The sequence below is a fragment of the Nyctereutes procyonoides genome, unplaced genomic scaffold, assembly GCF_905146905.1.
Source record: "Nyctereutes procyonoides isolate TBG_1078 unplaced genomic scaffold, NYPRO_anot_genome, whole genome shotgun sequence".
NCBI lineage: Eukaryota > Metazoa > Chordata > Mammalia > Carnivora > Canidae > Nyctereutes > Nyctereutes procyonoides.
The window spans coordinates 67929639-67956130 of record NW_026575135.1 but is presented as its reverse complement, the minus strand read 5'-3'; positions in this window follow the sequence as shown (position 1 = coordinate 67956130).

Here is a 26492-nt window from a genome sequence, read left to right as displayed (position 1 = left end):
AAAACAACAACAGCAGCTACTAACAGAACTATCATAGCAATATACTATAATAAAATTTACGTAAACGTGGCCTCTTTCTCCCAAACTATCTTACTGTACTCAACCCTCTTGCGACGACGGGAGGCGATAAAACGGCGGTAAGATACGATGACGTGAGGGAGATGACGCGGCCGACGCGGGGGAATGACGTCACTGACGCGGGGTCAGGCTACTGCTGACCTTCTGACCGCCTTGTCAGGAGGGCCATCTGCTTCCGGTGGGGGCTGACTGCCTGCGAGGAAGGCTGTGGACAGCCGAGCCCCGGGAAGGCGGGCCTGGCGTCCTCAGTGGAAGCTGGAAGCTGCCGACTTCTTGTCCGTGGCCTTCAGCCAAGTGAAAGAAGAGCTGCCATGTTTTCACTGTGCTCCATCGCTTGTTTGAAGGGACTATTTGAGTGCATTAAGGAAAGAATCGATGATGAATTTGTCCTTTTCATTCCCAAGGCTGTTCCTGAAAAAGGCGACAGTACTTTTGAAGAGGAAAAGAAATTCCAGCTGGAAGTAGATAAATATTATGGCCCTTGTTGTGACTTGGTTTTGAAGTCGGTATTATCCTTTGAAGAATTTGATTCGTTTACTGGACATTACAAAATATTCTTCTAGCCCGGGAATAAGTGAATCCCGTGTATCATCAAAGAAGTAGGAAATAAAAATGGACAATTCTCTTTTATAGCAATGGACAATGTTTTTAAAGGTCATTGATCAAAAGATGAAACATAATCTGAAAGAATATAAAACAAGCTCTGGGGGCATCTGGCTGGCTCAGTCGGTAGAGTATGCAGCTCTTGATCCAGGGTGGTAAGTTCAAGCCCCAGGATGGATGTGGAGCCTCCTTAAAAGGCTGCATATAAATATGAACATACGTATAAATATGAATAAAAGCAAACTGTGCCATGAAAGACGATATGTGTTTCAACAAAAGAAATTTGAGGACAGTGGTCAGAATTTTAGTTTTATGCTGGCTTAATTTAATTTTACTTAAATTTTATTTAGCAAGCTGGCTTATAATGCTAATACCGACCATGGCTTCTCATTGATGGATGTGAATGAACAAAAGAATAAAATGAGCTGAATGTGACCACCACTGTACATGATATGTTACAATGTAAATGGAATATAGACTGTAAACACAGGAATTTTATAAGAAAATTTGGCAAAGCAAAGAACTATTAAGGAGAGCCGAGTCACCAGGGATATAAAATTAAAGAAAGTGGTATATAATTTTGATGGTTGTGACTTATTTCAGGTAAATAAGAAATAATTTTATAGTGAGGTGTCTCCCATGCAATATTTTTCATTTATTTAAGTGTAGGCATACATTTAGGCAATTAGACATCAATCAAATTTAAATGGGCATCCTGAGTTCTTATTTGCTAGATTTGAAACCCCATAGTTAGATCAGATTTAAATTTTCATGGAGTTTTATTTTTGTGTATGATATTTACACTTTATAACAAATTGTACCACTTTGTATATCAATGTGTACATTGCAGTTTTGCCCATTTTGGAAGACTTGAGAACACCGCTTATCTTTTTATTGATTACACAGGCTTGGTGTTATTTTAATCTTTGTTCTTGCATAATATCATTAGCAATATTATTATTTTTTTCATAATAGGATATTTTAATAAGAGCTTTATTGAGAGATAGTTGACATATCATATATTCTACCCCTTTAGTGTACAGTTCTATGCTTTTTACAATTGTTATAGATATGTACAACCACAACCACAGTCCACTTTAGAACATTTTCGGCACTTCAAAAGAAACTTTAACCCTTTAGCTATTGTTTTTGTCCCCTATCCTCCCTCACCACTGTCCCCAACCCCCAACTACAACCAGCCCTGGGCATCACTAATCTGTTTCCTGTCTCTATAAGATTTGACGATTCTGCACATTTCATATAAGTGGAATCATATAACATGCGATCTTTTGGACTGGGGTCCTTCATTTAGCATTATATTTTTAAGGTCATCCATGCTGTAGCAAGTATTCGTACCTTATTCCTTTGTATGGTCAAATAATATTCCATCCTATGGATATATCTGACGTTTTGTTTTTCTGTTCATCAGTTGATGGATACTTGGGTTGTTTCCACGGAGGCTGTTACTCAGGACTGGAATTGCTGGATCAAATGGAAACTCCAAATTGTATCATTTGAACTGCCAGTGGCTACATCGTTTCACATTCCCACCAGTAGTGTATGAGGGTTCTGTTTTCTCCACCTCCTTACCAGCTCTTATCATTAGATGATTTTTTTTTAATTCTAGCCATTCTAGTGAGGGTGAAATGGTATCTCATTGTGGTTTTGATTCGCATGTTTCTGATGATTAATGATGTCCAGCATCGTTTCAGGTTTATTGGTCATTTCTCCTTTGGAGAAATGTCCATTCAGATCACTTACTCATTTAAAAATTCCATTCTTTGTCTGTTTATTATGAAGTTCTAACAGCTCTTTATGTGGTCCAGCTGCAAGTCTCTCAACAGATATATTATTTCCAAATATTTTCTTCCGTTCTGTATGTGGTCTTTTCACTTTCCTGGTAATGTCCCTAGAAGCATCGAAGTCTTTAATTCTGATTAAATCCAATGCTTGCATTTTTTCATTTATTGATTGTGCTTTTGGCATTATATCTAAGAATGCATTGCCACATCTAAGGTACTACAGATTTACCCCTCAGTTTTCTTCTAAGAATTTTATAGTTTCAGCTCTGATGTTTAGGTCTTCGATCCATTTTGAGTTAATTTCTATATATTGTATGAAGTACCCATTAAATTTCATTCCTTTGCTCATGGCTATCCAGCTGTCCAGTGCTGTTTGTTGACAATTCTTTTCTCATTAAATAGTCTTGGCACCCTTGTTAAAAACCAGACCAGCTTCTGAGAAGTATGGGGGAAGAATCATATGATAAGAATTGGATTTTAGAGAGAGAGATTGCCTTGAAAAGATCCGTAGCTCTCCACTCAAGAAGACAGACTGGCCAATGTGCCTCCAAGAGGCCAGGAAGTACTGCTAGATACCCTGGGGCAGTTGAACAGAGCACATCCTTCTCTCTCTCTCTCTCTCTCTCTCTCTCTCTCTCTGAAGAACACCAGCCTTTACTGGTAAGAAGAAAGGGAGCAGGAAGCTCGTCTCTGGTCCTTGACCAAGGAAGGAGTCACGGCTTGTCCTCTTGTTCATCACAGTTCTACCCCTGCATCTACTTATCATTTGTGGCTTTCCCTCTGCCTAATGAACCTCCATAGCATAACTAACCCTCAGGGCAAGAGAGAGCCAAGAGTAAACAAAGAAATTCTCTTAATCTTGATGAGCCCTGCAAAATGTACCGAATTGTTGAATCACTATTATACTTTGTATACACTAACATAACACTGTATGTTCATTATACTTGAATTTAAAAAAGAAAGAAAGAAAACAGGGCACCCAGGTGTCTCGGTTGGTTGAGTCAACTCTTGATTTTGGCTCATGTCATGATACCAGGGTGCTGGGATTGAGCCCCACCTGGGGATCCCCAGGGAGTCTGCTTCTTCCTGTCTGCAGCTCCTCCTCCTTGGCTTGTGCTCTACCATTCTTTCTCTGTGTCAAATAAATAAATAAATAAATAAATAAATAAATAAATAAATAAATCTATCTTAAAGATCTTAGGCAACCCACCAGCCAAAACAAAACAAAACCCCCCAAAACAAAACCCAATAAAGAGCCATGGGAACACCTAGAATTGGGTTAACTTTGACTGCATTCATTTACTGGAAGAGACAGAAGAGAACTTTAATAAGAAACACACAAATAATAGATACGCACTCCCTCAAGCACTCTCTGGGCCAAACAAGCACTATTTTGAGGCTAAATTATTCAGTCAAAACATAAAAAGGGATGAAAGATGAAATTGAGAATCTCATTACTGGGGCAATGGTCAAGCAGAAGAAATTTCTCAAAACAAAGAACAAAAGTTTTGGTTTAAGTAAACTGAAGTTATCACCTTGAAAAGGTTTGGCGAGTTCCAGGCAGGGTTAGAAAAATTAATATGGGGGGGAGGGGCAAGATGGCGGAAGAGCAGGGTCCCCAAATCGCCTGTCCCCACCAAATTACCTAGATAACCTTCAAACCATCCTGAAAATTTACGAATTCGGCCTGAGATGTAAAGAGAGACCAGCTGGAACGCTACAGTGAGAAGAGTTCGCGCTTCTATCAAGGTAGGAAGACGGGGAAAAAGAAATAAAGAAACAAAAGGCCTCCGAGGGGGAGGGGCCCCGCGAGGAGCCGGGCTGAGGCCGGGGCGAGTGTCCCCAGGACAGGAGAGCCCCGTCCCGTCCCGGAGGAGCAGGAGCTGCACCAACCTTCCCGGGCGGGCGGAAAGGGGCTCGCAGGGAGTTGGAGCAGGACCCAGGAGAGCGGGGATGCCCTCGGGCTCCCGGGGACACTAACAGACACCTGCGAGCGCAGGAGAGTGCTCCGAGCTCCCTAAGGGCTGCAGCGCGCACGGCGGGACCCGGAGCAGCTCGGAGGGGCTCGGGAGCGGCTCCAGGGAGGGAGCTGCAGGGCGGGAGCGCGAATCCACCAGCGCAGGCCCCGGAGCACAGGGCGCCGGGACACAGCCCAGGATCCCGCCTCCCCCGGGACAGGCAGAGGCCGGGAGGGCCCGAGACAGCGAAGACGCTCCTGCCCCGAGCTGAGCAGATCAGCGGCCCCGCCCCGGAGCCTCCAGGCCCTGCGGACGGAGAGCCGAGAGCCCCGAGCCCCATAGTTCCTGCGGAGGCTGAATCCAGGCTTCCAGAGCTGCCATAGCCACTGGGGCTGTTCCTCCTGGGGCCTGACGGGGTAAACAACCCCCGCTGAGCCCTGCAGCAGGCAGGGGCAGAGCAGCTCCCCCAAGTGCTAACACCTGAAAATCAGCGCAGCAGGCCCCTCCCCCAGAAGACCAGCTAGACGGACCAGTGATACTCCCCCGTGTTCCAATACAGCTTGTTTTTGGCCACTCTGCACTGAGCAAAATGACTAGAAGGAAAACCTCACTTCAAAAGAAAAAATCAGAAACAGCCCTCTCTCCCACAGAGTTACAAAATCTGGATTACACTTCAATGTCAGAAAGCCAATTCAGAAGCACTATTCTACAGCTACTGGTGGCTCTAGAAAAAAGCATTAAGGCCTCACGAGACTTCATGACTGCAGAATTTAGATCCAATCAGGCAGAAATTAAAAATCAATTGAATGAGATGCAATCCAAACTAGAAGTCCTAACGACGAGGGTTAACGAGGTGGAAGAACGAGTGAGTGACATAGAAGACAAGTTAATGGCAAAGAGGGAAACTGAGGAAAAAAGAGACAATCAATTAAGGGACCATGAAGACAGATTAAGGCAAATAAATGACACTCTAAGGAAGAAAAACCTACGTTTAATTGGGGTTCCCGAGGGCGCCGAAAGGGACAGAGGGCCAGAATATGTATTTGAACAAATCCTAGCTGAAAACTTTCCCAATCTGGGAAGGGAAACAGGCATTCAGATCCAGGAAATAGAGAGATCCCCCCCTAAAATCAATAAAAACCGTTCAACACCTCGACATCTAATAGTGAAGCTTGCAAATTCCAAAGATAAAGAGAAGATCCTTAAAGCAGCAAGAGACAAGAAGTCCCTGACTTTCATGGGGAGGAATATTAGGGTAACAGCAGACCTCTCCACAGAGACCTGGCAGGCCAGAAAGGGCTGGCAGGATATATTCAGGGTCCTAAATGAGAAGAACATGCAACCAAGAATACTTTATCCAGCAAGGCTCTCATTCAAAATAGAAGGAGAGATAAAGAGCTTCCAAGACAGGCAGGAACTGAAAGAATATGTGACCTCCAAACCAGCTCTGCAAGAAATTTTAAGGGGGACTCTTAAAACTCCCCTTTAAGAAGAAGTTCAAGTAACTCTGAACGTGAATGGGCTTAATGACCCCATCAAAAGGCGCAGAGTTTCAGACTGGATAAAAAAACAGGACCCATCTATTTGCTGTCTACAAGAGACTCATTTTAGACAGAAGGACACCTACAACCTGAAAATAAAAGGTTGGAGAACCATTTACCATTCAAATGGGTCTCAAAATATACCCTAAAAACTACAGAACACTTCTGAAAGAAATTGAGGAAGACACAAAGAGATGGAAAAATATTCCATGCTCATGGATTGACAGAATTAATATTGTGAAAATGTCAATGTTACCCAGGGCAATTTACACGTATAATGCAATCCCTATCAAAATACCATGGACTTTCTTCAGAGACTTAGAACAAATTATTTTAAGATTTGTGTGGAATCAGAAAAGACCCCAAACAGCCAGGGGAATTTTAAAAAAAGAAAACCATATCTGGGGGCATCACAATGCCAGATTTCAGGTTGTACTACAAAGCTGTGTTCATCAAGACAGTGTGGTACTGGCACAAAAACAAACATATAGATCAATGGAACAGAACAGAGAACCCAGAAGTGGACCCTGAACTTTATGCTCAACTAATATACGATAAAGGAGGAAAGACGATCCACTAGAAGAAAGACAGTCTCTTCAATAAACGGTGCTGGGAAAATTGGACATCCACATGCAGAAGAATGAAACTGGACCACTCTCTTGCACCATACACAAAGATAAACTCAAAATGGATGAAAGATCTAAATGTGAGACAAGATTCCATCAAAATCCCAGAGAAGAACTCAGGCAACACCCTTTTTGAACTTGGCCACAGTAACCGGAGAAGGACAAACAGTGTATGTTCTCATTCATTTGGGGAATATGAATAATAGCGAAAGGGAATATATGGGAAGGGAGAAGAAATGTGTGAGAAATATCAGAAAGGGAGACAGAACATAAAGACTTCTAACTCTGGGAAATGAACTAGGGGTGGTGGAGGGGGAGGAGGGTGGGGGGTGGGGGTGAATGGGTGACGGGCACTGAGGGGTACACTTGACGGGATGAGCACTGGGTGTTATTCTGTATGTTGGTAAATTGAACACCAATAAAAATTAATTTATAATAAAAAAAAAGAAAAATTAATATGTGTCTATTCCTAGATATCTCCTGGTTAGTTTTCTGAGTTGCAAGGATAAAGAGAAATTCCACGTGCTTCTGGACAGAAGACAAAGTATTTGATTGGCCCTAGACTAGGATTCAATGTCAGCAAGGGAAGGTAGGAGGCTAGAATCATATCTACTACACATTGAAAGAAAGGAAGGTCATCTCAAAAGCCTGCTCTCAGCCAAGATGCCCTTGGGCTCCCAGTGCGAGAAGAAACCTCCTGATGAATGTGTGATGATTTACATGATGTAGCCCACATCTGTCCTAGCTGAGGAAAATACTAAGAGCATTTCAAGCTAAGGAAAGCTCAAGAGAAGATGGAAGAGTGATGAACAACGCACTCTGAAGCACAAGCTGTTACGTCTATTTTGTTTAAAAGATTTTATTTATTTATTTAGGGAGGAGGGGCAGACGGAGAGGGAGAGAGAGAGAGAATCTCAAGCAGGCTCCACATCCAGCATGGAGCCCAATCTCATGACCCTGAAATCCTGACCTGAGCCAAAATTAAGTGTTGGAGGCTTAACTGTCTGAGCCCACCCAGGCACCCCAAAGCAGGCATTGTTAAATCTAAATATGTAGCAGCGGAGAGCCTGGAAATGCACAAGTCAGGTGTCAAAGAGTCTTAGGATTAAAGAGCTGAGGCCAGATATAACAAGATCAAATGTAATAGTTCAGAAGTAAAGTGACCAAAGAATCGAAACAGGAAGCAAATTCGGAGAGAGCGGGTCACAGGGAAGGATGAGCATTCTAAAGCTGGCCTTCAGAGTGCAAGGAAGCAAAAACACAAGGATTAGCAGAAGGGCAGCACAACTGTGTATCTCATTTTCATTGAACTGCAGAAAAATATTTATTTTGTTATGAGCAGGAGAAATTAGAAAATAATCTCTGGTGCCATGGAAAAGTAGGAATTTCTAAAATGAAGAACCCCTCACCAGAAGACTTTGGAAAGAGTCTCAGTTTTATGCCCAAGGGCTCGGTTTGCTGGCCATCAATAGCTGAACAGCTCAGCCGGCTGCCTGGATTCCTAGCTGGCCTCCTGCTCCAAGTGTGTGAGAAAAACTTGCTGGGGCAGCACAATGTAGAGCCAGGCAAATGGTCCAGATCATAAATCTACCACTTTGCAGCTTTCTGGGAGGCTTTGATGTCCTTATCTGTAAAATGAGATTGAAAAACACACCGTCACCCTCCCAGAGCTGTTGTGCACAGGGCGAAATCACACTGTGAATATACAGTGCCTGGCATCCGTCGCTGTACTGCAGCAGCGAGGTTGACTTTTCATACTGGTCTTATTATTTTTTGAGGTTATCGCAGCCTGCAGATGCTTGGAGTCCAAGAGTCCAGGGGCTTTGGTTCCAGCCCTGCAAGCCCTCATTTTAGCTCATTCCTGTAGGATTTTGCTCAGCAACCTCTCATGCTGAGACCCAAGGCTTCCATGGGCTTTCACCTCCTGTCTTGGAGGTAGACTGGACTGACCTTCTGAATCTCTGTTTACTTGAATCTCTGAAATATCTATAGATGAATTTAGTCATCAGTTTCTTTACATTTTGTGGAGGGAGGGTAAAGGGAGTAAAAAAGATTATTTTATGGCTATTCTGGAAAAACTCTGTGAAAATTACTCATAAAATAAAAGAGTTCAGGGGCACCTGGGTGGCTCAGTGGTTGCCTCCAGCTCAGGGCATCATCTTGGGGCTGTGAGATAGAGTCCAATATCAGGCTTCCCATGGTGACTGATGAATAAATAAATACAATATTTTAAAAAAATTTTAAAAGAGTTCTATTTCCAGCCATTTTGGACTTTGAAGTTTAAAAAAATGAAGTTAAGTTTGACTTTCCAAGACGAACAATGGAACCTATAAATTAAAGGCAATTATTTTCTTCCAGTTCAGACCACTACACATTCCTGCCTGTGGTCTGGTATGGGTCAAGAAAGAGCACACCAGCATTAAGAGTAGTTCGATTGCATTGATCTTAAAATATTATAGGTGGAAAAAATCTTGAAGTTATTGCAAATTATGGCTGAATAAAATATGCAGACAAATTTGTATCTTGGAGGAAGAAAAGACATAACGACATAAGTAGAACTAGATTTTCATGCAGCATTAAAAGCAACTTTAATGACTCACATGGAGATTTTTTTAAAGACTCGTTATTTATTTTAGAGAGAGAGAGTGGGAGGAGGGACAGAGGAAGAAAGAACCTCCAGCATACTCCCCACTGTGTGTGGAGCCCCATGCCGGGCTTGATCTCGTGACCCTGAGATCCTGACCTGAGCTGAAACCAAGAGTTGGATGCTTAGCTTACCGAGTCACCTAGGTGCCCCTATATTGTACACTTTAAAAAAATTACAATTGTATTCATCAATTATACCTCAGAAAAATTGAAAAAAGTTATTAATAGAACAGGAAAAACAAATTAAGTGAATCTGCACTCTCTTATCTGGCCAATCACACAGAATAGACTGTCCCTATAAAGCATTTTTCATTCCTTCAGTGGGTACATGGATTTTCTTTACCCCACTTCAATCACATTTCCCTTCAGGCTCTATTTTACTGATAGCAGCAGTGCAATTCAGTTTGATAAGAGAATTAATAGAAGGCAGGTCAGTTCATACATTCTATTTCTCTAAGAAACTCCTCAAAATAAAACTTAATTTTAGCTTCCCAAGATATGTTTCTTCCTGACTTGTCTGTGTTAAATACATCCGACACAGAGTAGAGGGTTCAATCCCTCTGATTACTTGCTTCGGGCAGCCAGCCCACAACCAAGTTCTGAGGATTCAACCTCAGCAACAGTTCTTCTGTCCCTTGCTTCCTGTCTGTTTCCATGGCCAACTCCTGATCCAGATCTCCCTGTCAAGATTCTTGCAGGGTCCTCTAAAATGGCCTTCCTGCCTTTGCTTCTCTCCTTCCCCAAGCCCACTCACACCAAGAACCAGGTCAAATTTCCTAATACCCAGCTCTGATCACATAACTATTCGTTTTGGATCACTTTCCATTGCTTTGAGAATTAAGCCTAAAGTCCTCAGTCTTTGCCTTCTGTTTTTTCCCTTGGCCTTCTACTCCCACCCCGCCCTGTGGTCAAATTGGATTCTAAATAGTAAAGTAATTTTCCTAAATAGAAAGTAAATGTATGTAACTCAAAAGGTTGTGAACCTTGGCTATTGGGAAAACTTTCTTCTCCCCAATATACTATCCTCCATTTCTACCTGTAAAAATCCTACCCATCCTTTGGACAGAAGACCTCCCCATTCTCAATTTCCACAGTGCTTGGTTTATATCTTTCATGACATCATTCTTATTAGTTTTATATTTTTTGTGTGTATGTATGTGTGTGAGTTACATACTCCTATTCAGGATAGGAGCTGTGTTCTGTCTGGATTTCCTGCAACTCTTCACACAATGTCTGGCACCTAACAGGGGCCGATAGACGTCTGTTGAATAAATGAATAAATGAATAAATGAATAAATGAATAAATGAATTCATTTGTTGAATTGGGTTTTGCCAAAGTAGACTTTCTTTCTGCAGTTTATTGAATCACACTTTTAGTTTCCTAATAGGGTTTCCTGAAATTTAGGCAACGTTTGTTGCATTATAAAGTAAGTTTTAATTATATATAGGCAGGGTTTTTAAAATATATATATGGGTGGTAGCTATATATATTTTCTCTATTGGTGGCAATCCAAACAGCCAAATTGTGGACTGCCTATGATGATATATGTCCTACTGGCCAGGAAGTGATTAGAGTGGTGTGGGCACCCCATTAGTCCAGGCTCAGGTCAGTGCTTGTGGCTGCCAGGCTGTGTTCTGTAGAGAAGGTGTTTGATGTGGAGGACAGCACTTCCCAGCAGATGCTGCTGCTGACAACCTGGGGCAGGCGCCATTTGTGTCTTTCCAACATGTACAGAGATAGCAAGTCTTTCTTTGTACGCACTGTCATTATTTATACACATGGATGAGAAAGATGCCTACTGATCCTTCAGTCAATGGGAGTCACTCATCCCTTCAGTCCTTCATTCCCTCTGGTCAAAGAAAGAACTTTGTCTGCTCTTGCACTTTGCAGGAGCCTCACCTCTCCGGTTAGCAGATACCATGGCTGAATGTGGTCACTGCTGCCCAACCTGGGAGGAGGTCTCCCTTGTTTGCTGCCCTTGATACTAGGGTGACAGCACGCTGTCCTTGAACAGAGAGAAAGAAGTCAGAGGGATTATCTTGTTTTGACATGATATGATGCCTTTTAGAGTGGAATTGTACCTTTAAATGCCCTGGCAGTCCACTGCACAAAATCTGTTGCCTTTGTCCATACCACAACTTGAAGTAGTTCATCAGGGACATCACTATGACAGGGAGTGGGGGGGGGGGGGCAGGAGGAGACATGGAGGAGAAGAAGTAACTCAAGTAACTCTGGTGGAGACTGAACAGAATCAGATGGACCAGTTTCCTCTGATAAGTAGGCTTAAGTGACTCTTGAGTTGATTCCCTGGTGAGCACTGATCATCACAATGCCCACATCACCCACTCATTAAACCCACTCAGTTTAATAAAATCAGGTATGGCATGGGACCAAAAAGAAAAAGAAATCCCACAAAGAAGGATTAGTGCCATGGATTCCATCTAGGGTTTCTGGAATCTTCTGGAATCATAGGCACCAGAGATCAAAGGGACTCTTTAAGGACCTCTTTAAGTTCTGTGGATTAAAAACAAGAGAAAAGATCAGCAGCGAGTTTTCTCCCTAGATCAAACAAAACTGTTATTAGAATTCCTAGATATAAAGTAGAAATTCACAGCCAAGCTGGTTTGGTTGCTGGAGCAGTTGGGTGTTACAGGGGGAAGGAGGCTGTGCTTAATCCCAGACTATCAGCCTATTCTTTGACCCTCATAATTTTTGCCCTTCATTAAATTAAGTCTGGGAAGGGGTACCTGAGTGGCTTAGTCAGGTGAGCATCTGACTCTTGACTTCAGCTCAGGTCATGATCTCAGGATTGTGGGATTGAGCCCCTCATTGGACTCTGCTCAGCGTTGGGTCTGCTTAGGATCATCTTTCCCTCTCCCTCTGCCCCTTCCCTACTCACCCACTGAAAATAAACAAACAAACATAAATAAATAAATAAATAAATAAATAAATAAATAAATAAATAAATTCATTAAAAAATTAATTAAGTCTGGGGGCAAATCCAGGGATCCTAGGGTTCTGTGAAGCTCAGTATGAAAAAAACTCCTTTCATCAAAAGATATAGAAACTAAGACCCAAAGAACTTGGAAGCCTAATATCCCAGGAGCAGCTGGTAGCAGAGCAAAGTCAGAACCCAGCTCCTGGCTGTATTCTCCTCTACCCAGCAGAGCAGAATACATTGCTCTGTATTCTTTGAAGTTCAGAAAAGTTCCTAAGAAATAGTGAGAAACAATCGTCTAACCCTCTGCCGAGTATGTCCTTCTTGGCAAAGAAAGGTCGGTGGTACAAGAGGGCATTTCGCACCACTGTTTTGTACTTCTAGGGCCTGGCTGGCTTCCAGAGCCCCCCCTCTTTGTGCAGTGAGTCAGGAAACCAAGTGACAAGGACATTCCTGTGTGGGCTGTCAAGATGAAAGGAGGTTATCTTCTCTCTCAAATTGATATTTCAATCACATATGGAAATAGTCCCAGAGGCCACAATTAGCAACCAAGAACACTCTAACCCCTGTCCTGCTGTGGTTTGGTGACTGCACTCTAGGCGGGCACCCCCCTGTCTGGCATCTTTCCCCGAAGGCTCTGGGAGTGAGAAAAAGAAAAAAGGGAGAGAAAAAAAATGGGGCAGCAGTTATTGTCACCAAGGATGACGAGAGCACATATAAGGCAGCAAATTCTTGTCTCAAAGGCTCGTAGAACAGCTTTTGGCACATAAACACACGGAGGTTCAGAATCCAGCATAATCTGAAGACATTCAGAATCATCCCACAATTGCTGGCATTATAGGAGGAATCAGGAGTCTCCTTTTTTTTTTTTTCAAAACTGAGATTTTTTTTTTAAAGGGTTTTATGTATTTATTCAATAGAGAGAGAGAGAGTGAGAGCGTGCATTTACAAGCTGGAGTAGAAGCGGTAGAGGGAGAAGGAGGCTTTTTTTTTTTTTAATTTGCCCAAATGTATAGATTTATTTTTTTTAATTTTTTTATTGGAGTTCAATTTGCCAACATGTAGCATAACACCCAGTGTTTATCCCGCCAAGTGCCCCCCTCAGTGCCCATCACCCAGTCACCCCAACCCCCACCCACCTCCCTTTCCACTACCCCTTGTTCGTTTCCCAGGGTTAGGTGTCTCTCATGTTTTGTCACCCTCACTGATATTTTCACTCATTTTCTCTCTTTTCCCATTATTCCCTTTCACTAATTTTTATATTCCCCAAATGAATGAGACCATAAAATGTTTGTCCTTCTCCGATTGACTTATTTCACTCAGCATAATACCCTCCAGTTCCATCCACGTCGAAGCCAATGGTGGGTATTTGTCGTTTCTAATGGCTGAGTAATATTCCATCGTATACATAGACCACACCAGAAGCAGGCTTCTTGCTGAATAGGGAAACTTACTTGGGGCTCGATCCCAGAACCCTGAGATCATGACCTGAGTTGAAGGCAGATGTTTGACCGACTCAGCCACCCAGGCACCCCTGTTTTTTTTATTTTTTGTTATTCTACTGGGCCAGTGCTCACAGATGAGTGACCATGTCTAATTGAGGACTGGTATATTAGCAAACCTGCTTGACCATAGTTTTCAAGCCGTATTTACCAATCAATGTACCAGTAACAAAATTGATATTCTCCAACTTTGTATGTCTGACTCCTAAGGATATCTCTGGACTGTTCCAAAATCAGGGCCTCTGAAGCCCCACCCCCATCCCCAGTATGTGCAGCCATGAAAGGAATCTCAGAAATAGGGAAGTGCAAATTCTCTTTTTTTTTCTTTTAAGATTTTATTTATTTATTGGAGAGAGAGCACAAGTGGGGAGGAGAGGAAGAAGCAGATTCCTCGCTGAGCAGAGAGCCTGACAGGGGTGTGTGTGGGGGGGTGGATCCCAGGACCCTGGGATCATGACCTGAGCTGAAGGCAGATGCTTAACTGACTGAGCCACCCAGGTGCATGGGGGGAGTCTAAATTCAATGAAAAAAAAATAGATTCAGTCACTATCTGTATATCCAACCTACCAGCATATTTCAATTATTATGGCTTGGTAACAAATTACCCCAGAAATGTAAAGGTGTAAAGTGACTATTTGTTATGTTCACAATTATGACAGTCATGAATTCCAACAGGGCACAGAGAGGATGCTTTTTCTTTGCTCTATGATACCTAGAATCATCTGGAAGCTCAATCACTGATATAGCTTGCTGTTTATGCTGTTTGGGGGAGGTGCTCAATTCCTGTGCACATGGGCCTTCTCCATGTGGTCTCTCTGCATGGGCTGGTTTTAGCTTCCTAGATGCATGGTGGATGGTTTTTAAGAGTGAGCATTTTGAGAGAAAGAGCACGAGCAAGCAGGTAGAAAGTGGTAGTCTAGCCTTAGATAGCATGTGGTATCACTTCTGTCACATTCTATTCATTCAGGCAATCATAGGCCCTGCCCAGGTTTGGGGAGAGGAAATAAGAATAGGTTCTGGAAGAGCATGTAGGCCCAAAAATATTTCTCTAGCCATTTTGGAAAATACAATCTAGCACACAGAGTAGCAGAATATAAGAGAAACTGTCTTCCTCTTAATACATTTAGTGTCTGACTCTTGGTTTCAGTTCAGGTTGAGATCTCAGTCATGAGATCGAGCTCCTCATTAGGCTGTGCCCTGAGCTAAAAAATATATGCCGTTGCTTGTGGTATTGTGGATCTATATAGCCATTCCTGTGTCAGTCTACTCTGAACTGGTATTGTGTGTGTGTGTGTGTGCATTTTTAAAGATTTTATTTATTTATTCATGAGAGACACACAGAGAGAGGCAGAGACAGGCAGAGGGAGAAGCAGGCGGGAGGATGTAGGACTCGATGTAGGACTCAATCCCAGGACCCCCAGATCATGACCTGAGCCAAAGGCAGACACTCAACCATTGAGCCACCCAGACATCCCTACTCCTCTGAACTGTTAATCAACTCTGAAAAAGGTCTATAGTATGGACATGATGGGGCAAGCCACCAATGTGGGTGACTGGGATAATTAAAGAATGCGGCATTCAAAACACCACTGCAGTATGGCAGAGAATATGATGGCATTTGGCCCATGGAGACAGGATGGAGTATAGAAAAAGAATTCAGGGACGTCTGTGAAATTGCCCCAGTGCTGAAGTGAAATTACTGTAGGATCTGGATTTGCATATTGAAAAACTTTGCGTTATTTATAATATCTTTTTTAAAGATTTTATTTATTTATTTGAGAGAGAGAGAGAGAGAGCACAAGCAGGAGGAACAGCAGAGAGAGAGGGAGAAGCAGACTCCCCACTGAGTAGGGGCCCCAATGTGAGATTTGATCCCACGACCCTGGGATTATGACCTGAGCTGAAGGCAGCTACTTAATGGACTGAGCCACGCAGGCAGGCTTATAATATCTTTTTTTATCATGTATTTTTGCCAATAGGCAAATATTTTGCCAATATTGCCAATATGAAAAATTAAAAACATATAGCCTAAAGTAATTCAAACTTTTTAATTTTTTTTAATTTATGATAGTCACACACAGAGAGAGAGAGAGAGAGAGAGAGGCAGAGACATAGGCAGAGGGAGAAGCAGGCTCCATGCATGGGGAGCCCGATGGACTTGATCCTGGATCCCCAGGATCGCGCCCTGGGCCAAAGGCAGGCGCCAAACCGCTGCGTCACCCAGGGATCCCAATTCAAACTTTTTATAATTAGAGTTCAGTATTTGTTTCAAATCCCCTTTGAAGTCAAATTTAAAATCAATTTGAGTATGAGTTGACTTCTTTTAGTGCTGAGATACTACTGAGACCATACTCAAGAGATTTAAGAAGAGTAGTTTTATCCTTGCTCAGGCCCAAGTACAGAAGAGGGAGAGCCGCATTCCTTGGGACCAGGCTTGAAGGTGGCAGCAGGAAATTGGGATGGAAGAGTCTTGCAAGAAGGTGGGACCAAGGACATGGGATGACGGCTCCTTGGCCAGGTGGCCTCACCAAGAGATACTGCTCAGGCAATAAGCCCACAGAAGCTCTCAAAGGCCTGCGACTATAACCTTAGATCATCACATTTCTATTAATATTCCCAGGAAGGAGATTCCAGACCCCACCAGCATGATCTCAGACCCTAGTTTTTGCAAAGCAACCCCCAGGCATGTTGAAGAAGCTGTGGGATGCAGAGTGCCTAGGTGGTACAGTCAGTTAAGCATCTGACTCGGTTTTGGCTCACGTTGTGATCCCAGGATCCTGGGATTGAACCCTTCATTGGCCTCCATGCTCAACTCAGAGTCTGCTTGAGATTCTCTCTCTCCCTCGACTCGTCCCACTCATGCTGTCTCTCTCTCTCTCTCTCTCTCAAATAAATAAATAAATCTAAAATTAAAAAAAAGAATGTGTAGGATGCTATCTCATGCAGGTGTGACACACCTTCTTCATTCTTCCTTGCTGTCTTGCCTAATGTTATTGCCCATGATTCTTGGGAATGACTCGTCCTTGGGTTTATCACAACATCCCCAACTCTGGCCTCAGATCAGAGAGAAATCAAGCCCTTTTGTGAGTCTGACTCAAACCTTCCCTTGGTCCCTTACAGTCCCTCAAAGACTAAGTTGAAATGAAGACGATGTCTCTGAGGGTTTGGGTACAATGAAATGAACTTGGGTTAGGACAGAGCCTCATAGTCCTGCTAGCTGTGGCTTCTCTGAGAACTCACATCTGCTCTGGGATTCCTCACAGGGCTACCTCCTGCCTTTACCCGGAGGGTATAGCCCTGCCTCTCCTCCCCAAAATCTCAGAACTGCATCACATTTTGCAATGTCTGCTGGAAAAGGAAGGGACTTTTCTGTCCCCTTCCTGTCGTTCACCTCCTCCTTCCCTCAGCCAGAATCTGCCTCCTCCCAGAATGACGGAGAGGAAAGCCTGCTTGTCTGCCACCCCCTGCCTCCTGATATGATTGGCCCTTTGGCTGGAGCAGGACACTCAACAGAAAATAGCTCAATAGCAATACCTTACTGAAGTTGGGCTTTACTCTTTCTTTCTTTCTTTCTTTCTTTCTTTCTTTCTTTCTTTCTTTCTTTCTTTCTTCTTTCTTTCTTTCTTTCTTTCTTTCTTTCTTTCTTTCTGTCTTTCGTTTGAAAGATTTTATTTATTCATGAGAGAAACAGAGAGAGAGAGAGAAGCAGAGGAAGAAGCAGGGTCCCTGCGGGGAGCCCAATGGGGGACTCGATCCCAGGACCCCAGGATCACGCCGAGCCAAAGGCAGACACTTAACCAATGAGCCACGCAGGTGTCCCAGGGCCCACAACTTTAAATCATACTTTTACCCCAATGTTTTTGTTATTAAAGTTTCTAGAAATAGTAGGGCATCCCATAACATTTATTCATCTCCTCCTACCTGAGAAATCTTTGAAAGCTTCCATGTGTCACACATATTTATATAGGAAGTACCTAAACCAGTATTTTATTTGTGGGTGATGATGATCAGAACCTCTTATAAGTGCCTGTTGCCTGCCAAGGACCAAGAATGACTATTTTATGAGCTGCCATATTGCAAAATGCACATTTGCAGAAGGAAAGCCAAACAAAGTGCATCTCTCAGCTCCACAGCTTGCAGGGCCTCACTTGATCCCTGAACAACATCATCTTCTATTCTTATACTATTTACCTGCACTTTTTTTGCTCCAGACTTGAACTGTTTCTGGATTAGAAACCCAGGTGTTCTTAGCAGATTCTCCCTGGGGTCCAGTGCAGTGCAAGTCAACACATAATGATCCTAGCTTAGAGAAAACTCCCTTTTGATTCAACATTTGGTTCAACAGCCAACATAGAAAGCTGTATTATTTTATTTTTCTGTAAATCAAATTAATTCCAACTCTTGGCCAATATCCTACCAGGGTTTTAGCTTTTATTGGAGGGAGTTACTTCCCCTCTGAGGATTACAGAAGAATTTGAGAACTTGAATGCTGACAATAGAAGTATCTCTAGTTCATCCTGGTTATCACTGATACGCTTGTTGCTTAAATCTGTAAAATCCCTGGAAAGGTCCTGCTTTGTGCCAAAGCTGGAGACACTAGTTCCTAGAGTCTGGCCTTTTTAGGTGCACCATAGACTTACTCTTTTTTGAAATATTTATAGGGAATGAAGTGCAGATCCTACTCAAAGAAACCATGTCCTTTCCATTAAGCTACTGTCCACAAAGAACTTCTAAGAGCCTGCTTCCCGCCCTACTCAACCCCCCAAACACCCACCATCATCTCTTCAATCAGTTTAGCCTTTAGGGGTAGAAAAAGGCCAGGAGGAGAGGTTGTTCAGAAGCCACTTCTTTAGTCTTTGAGGCAAGAGTTTTCAAAGGCAACTACTCTCTTGGAATGAGGGAAAATAGAATTAAAAAAAAAAAAAAACAAAACCAAAATTCAGCACCTGGTATTCTCTCTGATTTCTCTAAAGTAGCATAAGCAAGACACAAATTAATACTCACAAAACAAAACAAAACAAAACTGTCTTGCTACAGCTCAGTACAAGAATAAGCTGGGCCCCGCTGAATAAGGCTCTACCTTAGGGGCTGTCCAGCCCTCAGGCGGCCCTTATCTGGGAGTAGATCAAACATGAATTCCTGTAGCAGAGCAGAACCTGCAACAGCTGCCAGGAAGTGAGAGTGAAATTCTATGGAATCCCAGAGATGGAGAGAGAGTCCTTCCCACAGGGGGAGCTTCTGAAAGACATGATACTTGATACTCCGAGGGGAGTATCATACTTGATACTCCGAGGGGAGTATCACCTTGGAGAGGAGTTGCTATTTCTCCCAGATGGCAGGGTCCTGGGACAGGGCGCATTTCAGGCAAGAGACAGGAGAACAAAGCTAGTGAGGCAGGGAAGTATGATGTGGCCAAAGCTCCAGGATGCCTAAGATCTAAATGGAAGACCTGGTTCTGTTGCGGGTGGGTGAGGGCCAAGTGTGGCCACAACAGGAGCTGGAATGTGTTTCTTACAGACTTACTATAGTCCTAATTTGGGAATGAACATTGAACACTCCCAGTGAACATTCCGAAGAGTGATTTGACCAACTCACAACTACAATGTAAAGACTCCCAACTCCTCCACCCTATTTTATGAGACTGGGGAGTAGAAGGGATAGGTTGTTCTTAGGACAGCAGGATCTGCCAACTCCTGATAAGCTCTGAACAGAGATGCCTGACTCCAACCTCTTAGTGACTTTTGTCTGTCCGCTTTTGAATATGAGAGTACTTGATACCTTTTGTTTTGTTCTCAGCCTTAAGACCTGGGTAGATTCTGGGACAATGAAAAAAAGCCCACTTGCCCCCAATTACACAAGGCTGCAATTCTGGTGGAAGAATTTTGATATGGGCTTGATGGAGGATATTTAATTATCAGAGATTTTCTTGGACAACACCTATGAGTCTATCTGTAAAGTCCACTGTCTTTGGAGCGATGGAGTGTTTTATAAGTTTCACCAGTAAAAGAAGAGAATGAAAAACAACTAGTATTACATTCTTTAAAATGGTGTTATCAGGGCAGCTCGGGTGGCTCAGTGGTTTAGCGCTGCCTTCAGCCCAGGGTGTGGTCCTGGAGACCCAGGATCAAGTCTCACGTCAGGCTCTCTGCATGGAATGGAGCCTGCTTCTCCCTCTGCCTGTGTCTGTGCCTCTGTGTGTGTGTGTGTGTGTGTCTCATGAATTAATAAATCTTAAAAAAAATAAAATGGTGTTATCAGGGGTAAAAGGTAATGGTGATTTAGTTGCTGTGATCTTTCGTTCATTTCTTCACTCATATATTCAATATCTAGCTATCGAGCTTCTATGTTGTGGAAACCCATTGATTTTCTGCCTACCATGTAGTCTCCTCTTTCTTCTTTATTCTTATAACAGAATTGTCATTTTCCTTGATGATCCCAAGCCCCACACCAATCCATTTGATTTGGTGGAACTGACTCCAGCCTTGACTTCAGAGGCAGACACACGACTCAGGCCAGGCAGAGATCCTACCCTGGCAAATGGGTCAGGGATGGGCATATGATGCAACCAAAGCCTGTGTAGCTGGAGCCCTTGACTTCTATGGACAGACTGTGGAGAAATAACCCTTTATCTTACCAAAATTCAAATTGGAGCTGTACAAGGGTAGTCTTTAGAGTTAAAAAATATGGAGAGCAAGAAAGTCCTAAAAATCAGTTTGGATCCCTTGACCCACCCTTGCCTGGGAAGCCCCTGGATTTCACGGTTACATGAGCTTGTTTTCTTCAAGTCAGCTTGGCTTACATTTTGGCAATTGCATTTGAACGAGTCTTAAGGGGCACCTGGGTGGCTCAGTGGTTGAGCATCTGCCTTCAGCTCAGGTCCTGATCCTGGGGCCCTGGGATCAAGTCCCACATCAGGCTCCCCACAGGGAGCCTGCTTCTCCCTCTGCCTGGGTCTCTGCCTCTTACTCTGTGTCTCTCATGAATGAATAAACTCTTTTTTTTTTTTTTTTTTAGTAAATGAGTCTTAATGGAAACAACCTGGAATCCTGGTCTGGTGCCATAGGGTCTAACTATGAACATAGCTCTAAAGATTATAATCCTAAATAAGAATAATGCACAGCCCAGTCTCAACCTTTGCTATGACATAGTAACTAATTGGATCCACTTGGGAAAAAGAAGACCCTTCACTGGCCCATTGAGACTGAGTTCCTCCTGTATATATATTTTTTGAAACTATGATGTCACAACCAGTTGGCAGATTTCATGTCAAAGTACTAAAGTATTGTGCATCACAAGTGCAAAGCCATAGGGTCACTGCTGCGTGGGGCACCTCATTGATTTTCTGTCCTTGCTCAATCGTTTTTCTCTTCTGCCAACAATCCATCATGTCCTGAGCAGGACAGATAGCCAAAACACCAACCAGTCTGGTTTGTTTTTTCCATTACGTAGCTGGGTGTCCTGGGGCAACATATTTCATCTGTGTTGTACCTAAATGTCCTCATCTCTGAAATGGGAGAAGGGAAGAAATAATATTCCTACCTTACCTTAAAGGATTTCTCTGAAGTGAGAAAAATAGATCTATGTCTGCAAAAGCAACCTAAAAATTTAAAAGCACAGTAAACATAAAAGGGTGAAAACACATACTTGCATAGTCCAGGCAAACCTTGTCTTTATTTTGAATTGGCTGAATAGCCTTAGATACAGGCAAATGTTTAACAGGGTCTCTGGGGGAAGAGAACCACCCTGATTTACAACCTCGACAGATTCCCACGGTGTAAACACTCCCACTGTGATCACTTTGCATCTACCGATCAGCTTGCAAAATCACTGAGTCTCAGCTCCCGTGTGTGAACCTGTACAGGTGCAACATTGCTCAGGCATCCTTTGCACCTGCTTCAGTGTCATTTATAATAAAGTTTGTTTGGCTAAATGTTCCCTGAAGTACATTTCATCTTCATGATGGCACAATCTCATTATTTTATCTTTATCTGTGAGATGAGTCCTGCGTAAACATATAATACTACGGCTCTTGCTGAAAGGTACATCGCGGTGATCTGTAGTTGTGATGACACTTTTTGTCTTACCTGAGCGTGCTTAGGAGGGCTCTTGACATTGAAGGCTAATCAATCCTTAATTGCATTAATTTCTAGTTCTATAATATTTCGACCCCTCTGGCGCAAGGAATTTTTCTGTTTGCACTTTCAGGTAAGCGTTACACATATCACTATAGTGTATGGATATATAAATATAAATATTTAAAACAGACAGTCACTTCCTGAGCTGGTGGAAGGATGTCCCTCAGACCACCGATCTAGGTTTACATCAGTGTTCAGAACCATGCTCACTGGGTCTGAGTCTCTCACAGTTCCTTTATGTCTTTTTGTAAATTACTTGAAAAACAAAATGCCCCACATTAAGCAACTGTGAGGCATGTTTTCAAAGCTACCACATCTTCTCCTGTCTTCCCAGCTCTCCTGCTGAGCATGGACAGATTCTAAACTGACCGTGACTAAGTCATTAGTTTTCTCATGAGCAGGTGGGCTTCCACAGGCTTTCTTGCTTGTGATAAGGAATCTCTGTGAGTGTCAAGCTTCTGAAAGTGCTGGAGGCTTCACCTGAGTGCATTTGACCACCGAGCAGGGCAGAAACACTAAAAGGAAAAGTGGTGACACGAGGTGACAGGTTCTGCCCCGGGAGGGGTGCTCTTCAGCTATGGCGGTTTGCCCTGACCTTGTGCTGTTGCCTCATTTCCGGGGGCTGAGGTATCTTGTTTGTTTTATAAAAATGAAATGGGTCAGCTGATACTTGTGAAATGACATTATGCACGTGGTTATTCATTGGGATTGTATGTAATTGTAAGAGTCTGGAAATCATATCAAAGTCCACCAACTGAGGACTGATGAACTAAACTATGATATGTTCGTACAATGGAATACCATGACCCCCTCTGTACGAAAGAAAGAAGGAAGTGTTTGTGTTCTGATATGGAAAGCTCTCCTCGTAGGTGCGTAGCATGGACTGCAAAACGCTACCCTCTGTATAAATAATAAAAATAAATAAATAAGCAAACACAGAGAGTGGTAATATAGATTACATCTAGAGAGGGGAAAAAGAGAGCCTGGGGATAGGAATGGGAAGGATGCTCTTCATCATATGCTTTTTATCTTGTGTTTTCTATGACAGTACGTTTCACCTATTCCAACACACACACACACACACACACACACACACACACACATACTTTTTTTTTTAAAGATATTGGAGCTTTCAGAGAAAGACAAATCCCTATGATTTCACTCATATGTGGAATTTAAGAAACAAAACAGATTAACATAGGGAAGGAAAGGAAAAATAAAATTAGATAAAGCAGGGAGGGAGACAAATCATAAGAGATCCTTAACTCTAGGAAACAAATTGAAGGTTGCTAGAGAGGAGGTGGGTGGGGAGATGTGGTAATTGGGTGATGGACATTAAGGGGGGCATGTGATGTAATAATCACTGGGTGTTGCATACAACTGATGAATCACTAAATTTTACCTCTGAAAGTAATACTCCACTATATGCGAACTAACTTGAATTTTATTTAAACTCTTGAAATCTTGAGTGGAATAAAAAAAAAGATATTGCAGTTTTCCTTGGGGAACACCCATGAGTATCTGTAAAGTCCTCTGTCTTTGAAATGATGGTTTTGTAAAAATCGAAGAATTGAAGAATAGGATAGCCTGGCTATCCTCAGTAGAGTATGCATCTCTTGACCTTGGCGTTGTGAGTTTGAGCCCCACATTGGATCTAGAGATTATCTAAAAATAAAATCTTTTGGTGCCTGGGTGGCTCAGTCAGTTAAGCATCTGCCTTCAGCTTCTGTCATGATCTCAGGGTCTTGGGATCGAGTCCCATATTGGGCTCCCTGCTCAGTGGGGAGTCTGCTTCTCCCTCTCCCCTTGCTCTTGCTCTCTCTCTTTCACAAAGAAATAAATAAAATATTTTTAAAGATTCAAGTATTAATAAGAATAATAAAATTTAAAAATCCAAGTATAATTAACATACAGTTCAGTATAGCTCAAACATAAACATAGTTTCAGGTGTACAACAATTCTATCCCTTACTCAGTGCTCATCATGATAAGTGTAACCTTTCGTTTAAACTCACTCCTTTACTGTCCTCTCCCCAACAACAACCTCTCCATTGTCTGCCATGATAAGTATTTTCTTGTTTGTTTCAAGTTTCCATTTAAATTCTGTTAGTTCACATATAGTGTACCACTGGTTTCAGGAGAATTTAGTGATTCATCATTTACATACAACTACCCAGTGCCCTCCTTAATGCCCATCCTTCATCTCGCCCATCCTCCCACCCACCTCCCCGCTTCTACCTTGAGTTTGTTCTCTACAGTTAAGGGTCTCTTTTAGTTTTCCTCCCTCTATTTTTCTGTTTTTTCCCCCTTCTCCTATATTCATCCGTTTTGTTTCATGATAAGTATACTCTTAATACCCTTCTCCTGTTTCATGATGGAGCATTTTATAAGTTTTACCAGTAAAAACATTTGAAATTGTGGAAAAATATACAATTTGGTGACACCAGATACACCATTCACAATGCTGTATACCTATCACCACTATCTACACCCAAATCATTTTCAAGACCCTCAACACTGTACCCATGAAACACTAATTCCTCCTCCTCCCCACCCCCAACCCCCTGGGAATTTCCAGTCTACTTTGTGTCCCTATGAATTGGCCTAGTCTAGGTACCTTACATAACAGTGGAATCATATAATACTTATTTTTTCTGTGTCTGGCTTCTTTCATTATCCCATAGCCATTTTCAATTTCTTAAAATTTTTATTTAGTTATGATTTTCCCATGTACACTTTTTAAAGGAAACATCTACCAATTGTATACATAAAGTTGTGAAAGTCTGAAAGTGTACTTCATGTCAGTAGACACACAAGAGAACAGACCTTGTGAAATACATGGACGTGCCTGTGACAAGGTAGCACTAGTTTCTGGTGTTTCCTGGAAATCCCTTTGTAACTTTTAAAAAGGTTAACTAGTAGCCGAGCTTGCTAATGCCCTCCCATCTCAAAAAATGAACTGATATGGCCACTACTGCCCATGAGTTTTGGCTCACATAAGACAGGGTTCTTTAACTAGGGTTCCCAGGGACCTTTGGAGGGTCCAGGAGTCTTTTCTGAAACTGTATGCAAATGTGTAGTGTGCTGGCATTTCTGGAGAGAATTTGAGCATTCAGAGATTTTCAAAATGCTCTGTGAGTCAGGAAAAAAATAAAAAAGGCTAAGCTCACATTGCTAAGTGGGATCATTAATGCTGTCCCCTCCCAGGAAACACATCTAAAAACTCCTCCTTCATCAACTGGTTTGCCTAAGTACGTGATCACTGAACCCACACCAAAAGGTAAGCCATTGACATGAGCCTGATGAATGAAGTCTCTGGCTTAAAAATACTATCCTCAGAATTTCCATACTTAATATATAATAGTATGACACAGGTGATTTGGTGACACAAGGAAAGGACCGTAGCATCAGGGTATCTGAATACAAAATTGTTATGAGACTGAGAGCTTTTTTCATTCACTTCATCAGTGGGTACTGAGTACCTGCTTTGTTCAGATCTAAGTGCTCAGGATAAGGCTGTGGATGAAATAATGCTTCCACCCTATGGGGCTCCCATCTTACTGGTAAGATTTAGAGAATTAAGGAGTGAAAAAAGGAAAGTACTTTTCAAATACTCTTACATGCTTCAGTGAAATCTGAGAGTAGCTGGGTGTTTGCTTTTCTATACGGTGGTTGGGGAATTCCTTTCTGGGGAGGAAACATTTGAGCTGACTTCTGAAGGCCATGGGAAGGGTGGGGAGGAGGGCATGCCAGGCAGAGGGGACAGGCAGTGCAGCACCTCAGGCTGCAGGTGAGATGGGAGGTCCTGAACACTGAGATGGTTCGAGGGCCCAACAGCCAGCCCTACCTTTCCTGGACTCCTTACACAGCGGCTCCTTCCTCCTCCTCCTCCTTTTCTACACTCAAGTCCTTACCCTCATCCATCATATCCCATTCATCTTCCAGCAACCAGTACAATTCCTGTCCTCAATGTTCCTTCTTTCTACAAAATCCATCTGGGTCCGTGATGGCTTCACTGCCTTGCCATCTGTGCAAACACCTCATTGAGCCAAGAGAACTTTGAGCTCCTGGAGAAGCATGTCTGCTCCTTCTTGAACAGTCGTGGTTGATAGACAACATGGCCAATCTCAGAGAATAGGGTGGACAGGATGGCCAGGATAGCCACAGGCACCAGAATGGTCTTTAAATGAACCTCAGATTTATAAGTATCCTCAAATTTAGATTTGGCCATTGCTTGCCACAAACAAGGTATTACTCAATTTGTGTATTAAAAGTACTATCTATTAACCACTTATACCATATATATAAAACACAGACTCTCTTTTTTCTTTTAATATAGTAGAAAACACAAAAAAAAAATGGACATGGCCCAGGTTGCTGTTACCCTTAAAGGCTTAAGTATAAAGTGACCAAGTTCCAAAGGAAGTTGCTTGGGGTCAAACCCTAGGTCTGTAATATCTTGGGCAGATAAATTTGACAAGTTTCTAAACCATGCTTAACAGTTCTAAATAGGGGAAGAGTGGTGTCCCAGACCTAACTTACATGATGAGATCTGGGGCTTTCAAATTGAGATTTGGGCAAATTTGGGACTTTCTGTTGAAACTGATGAAGACTTTGGGGACCCTGGGATGGGGTGAATCTCCTTTGCGCATGGGATGGACAT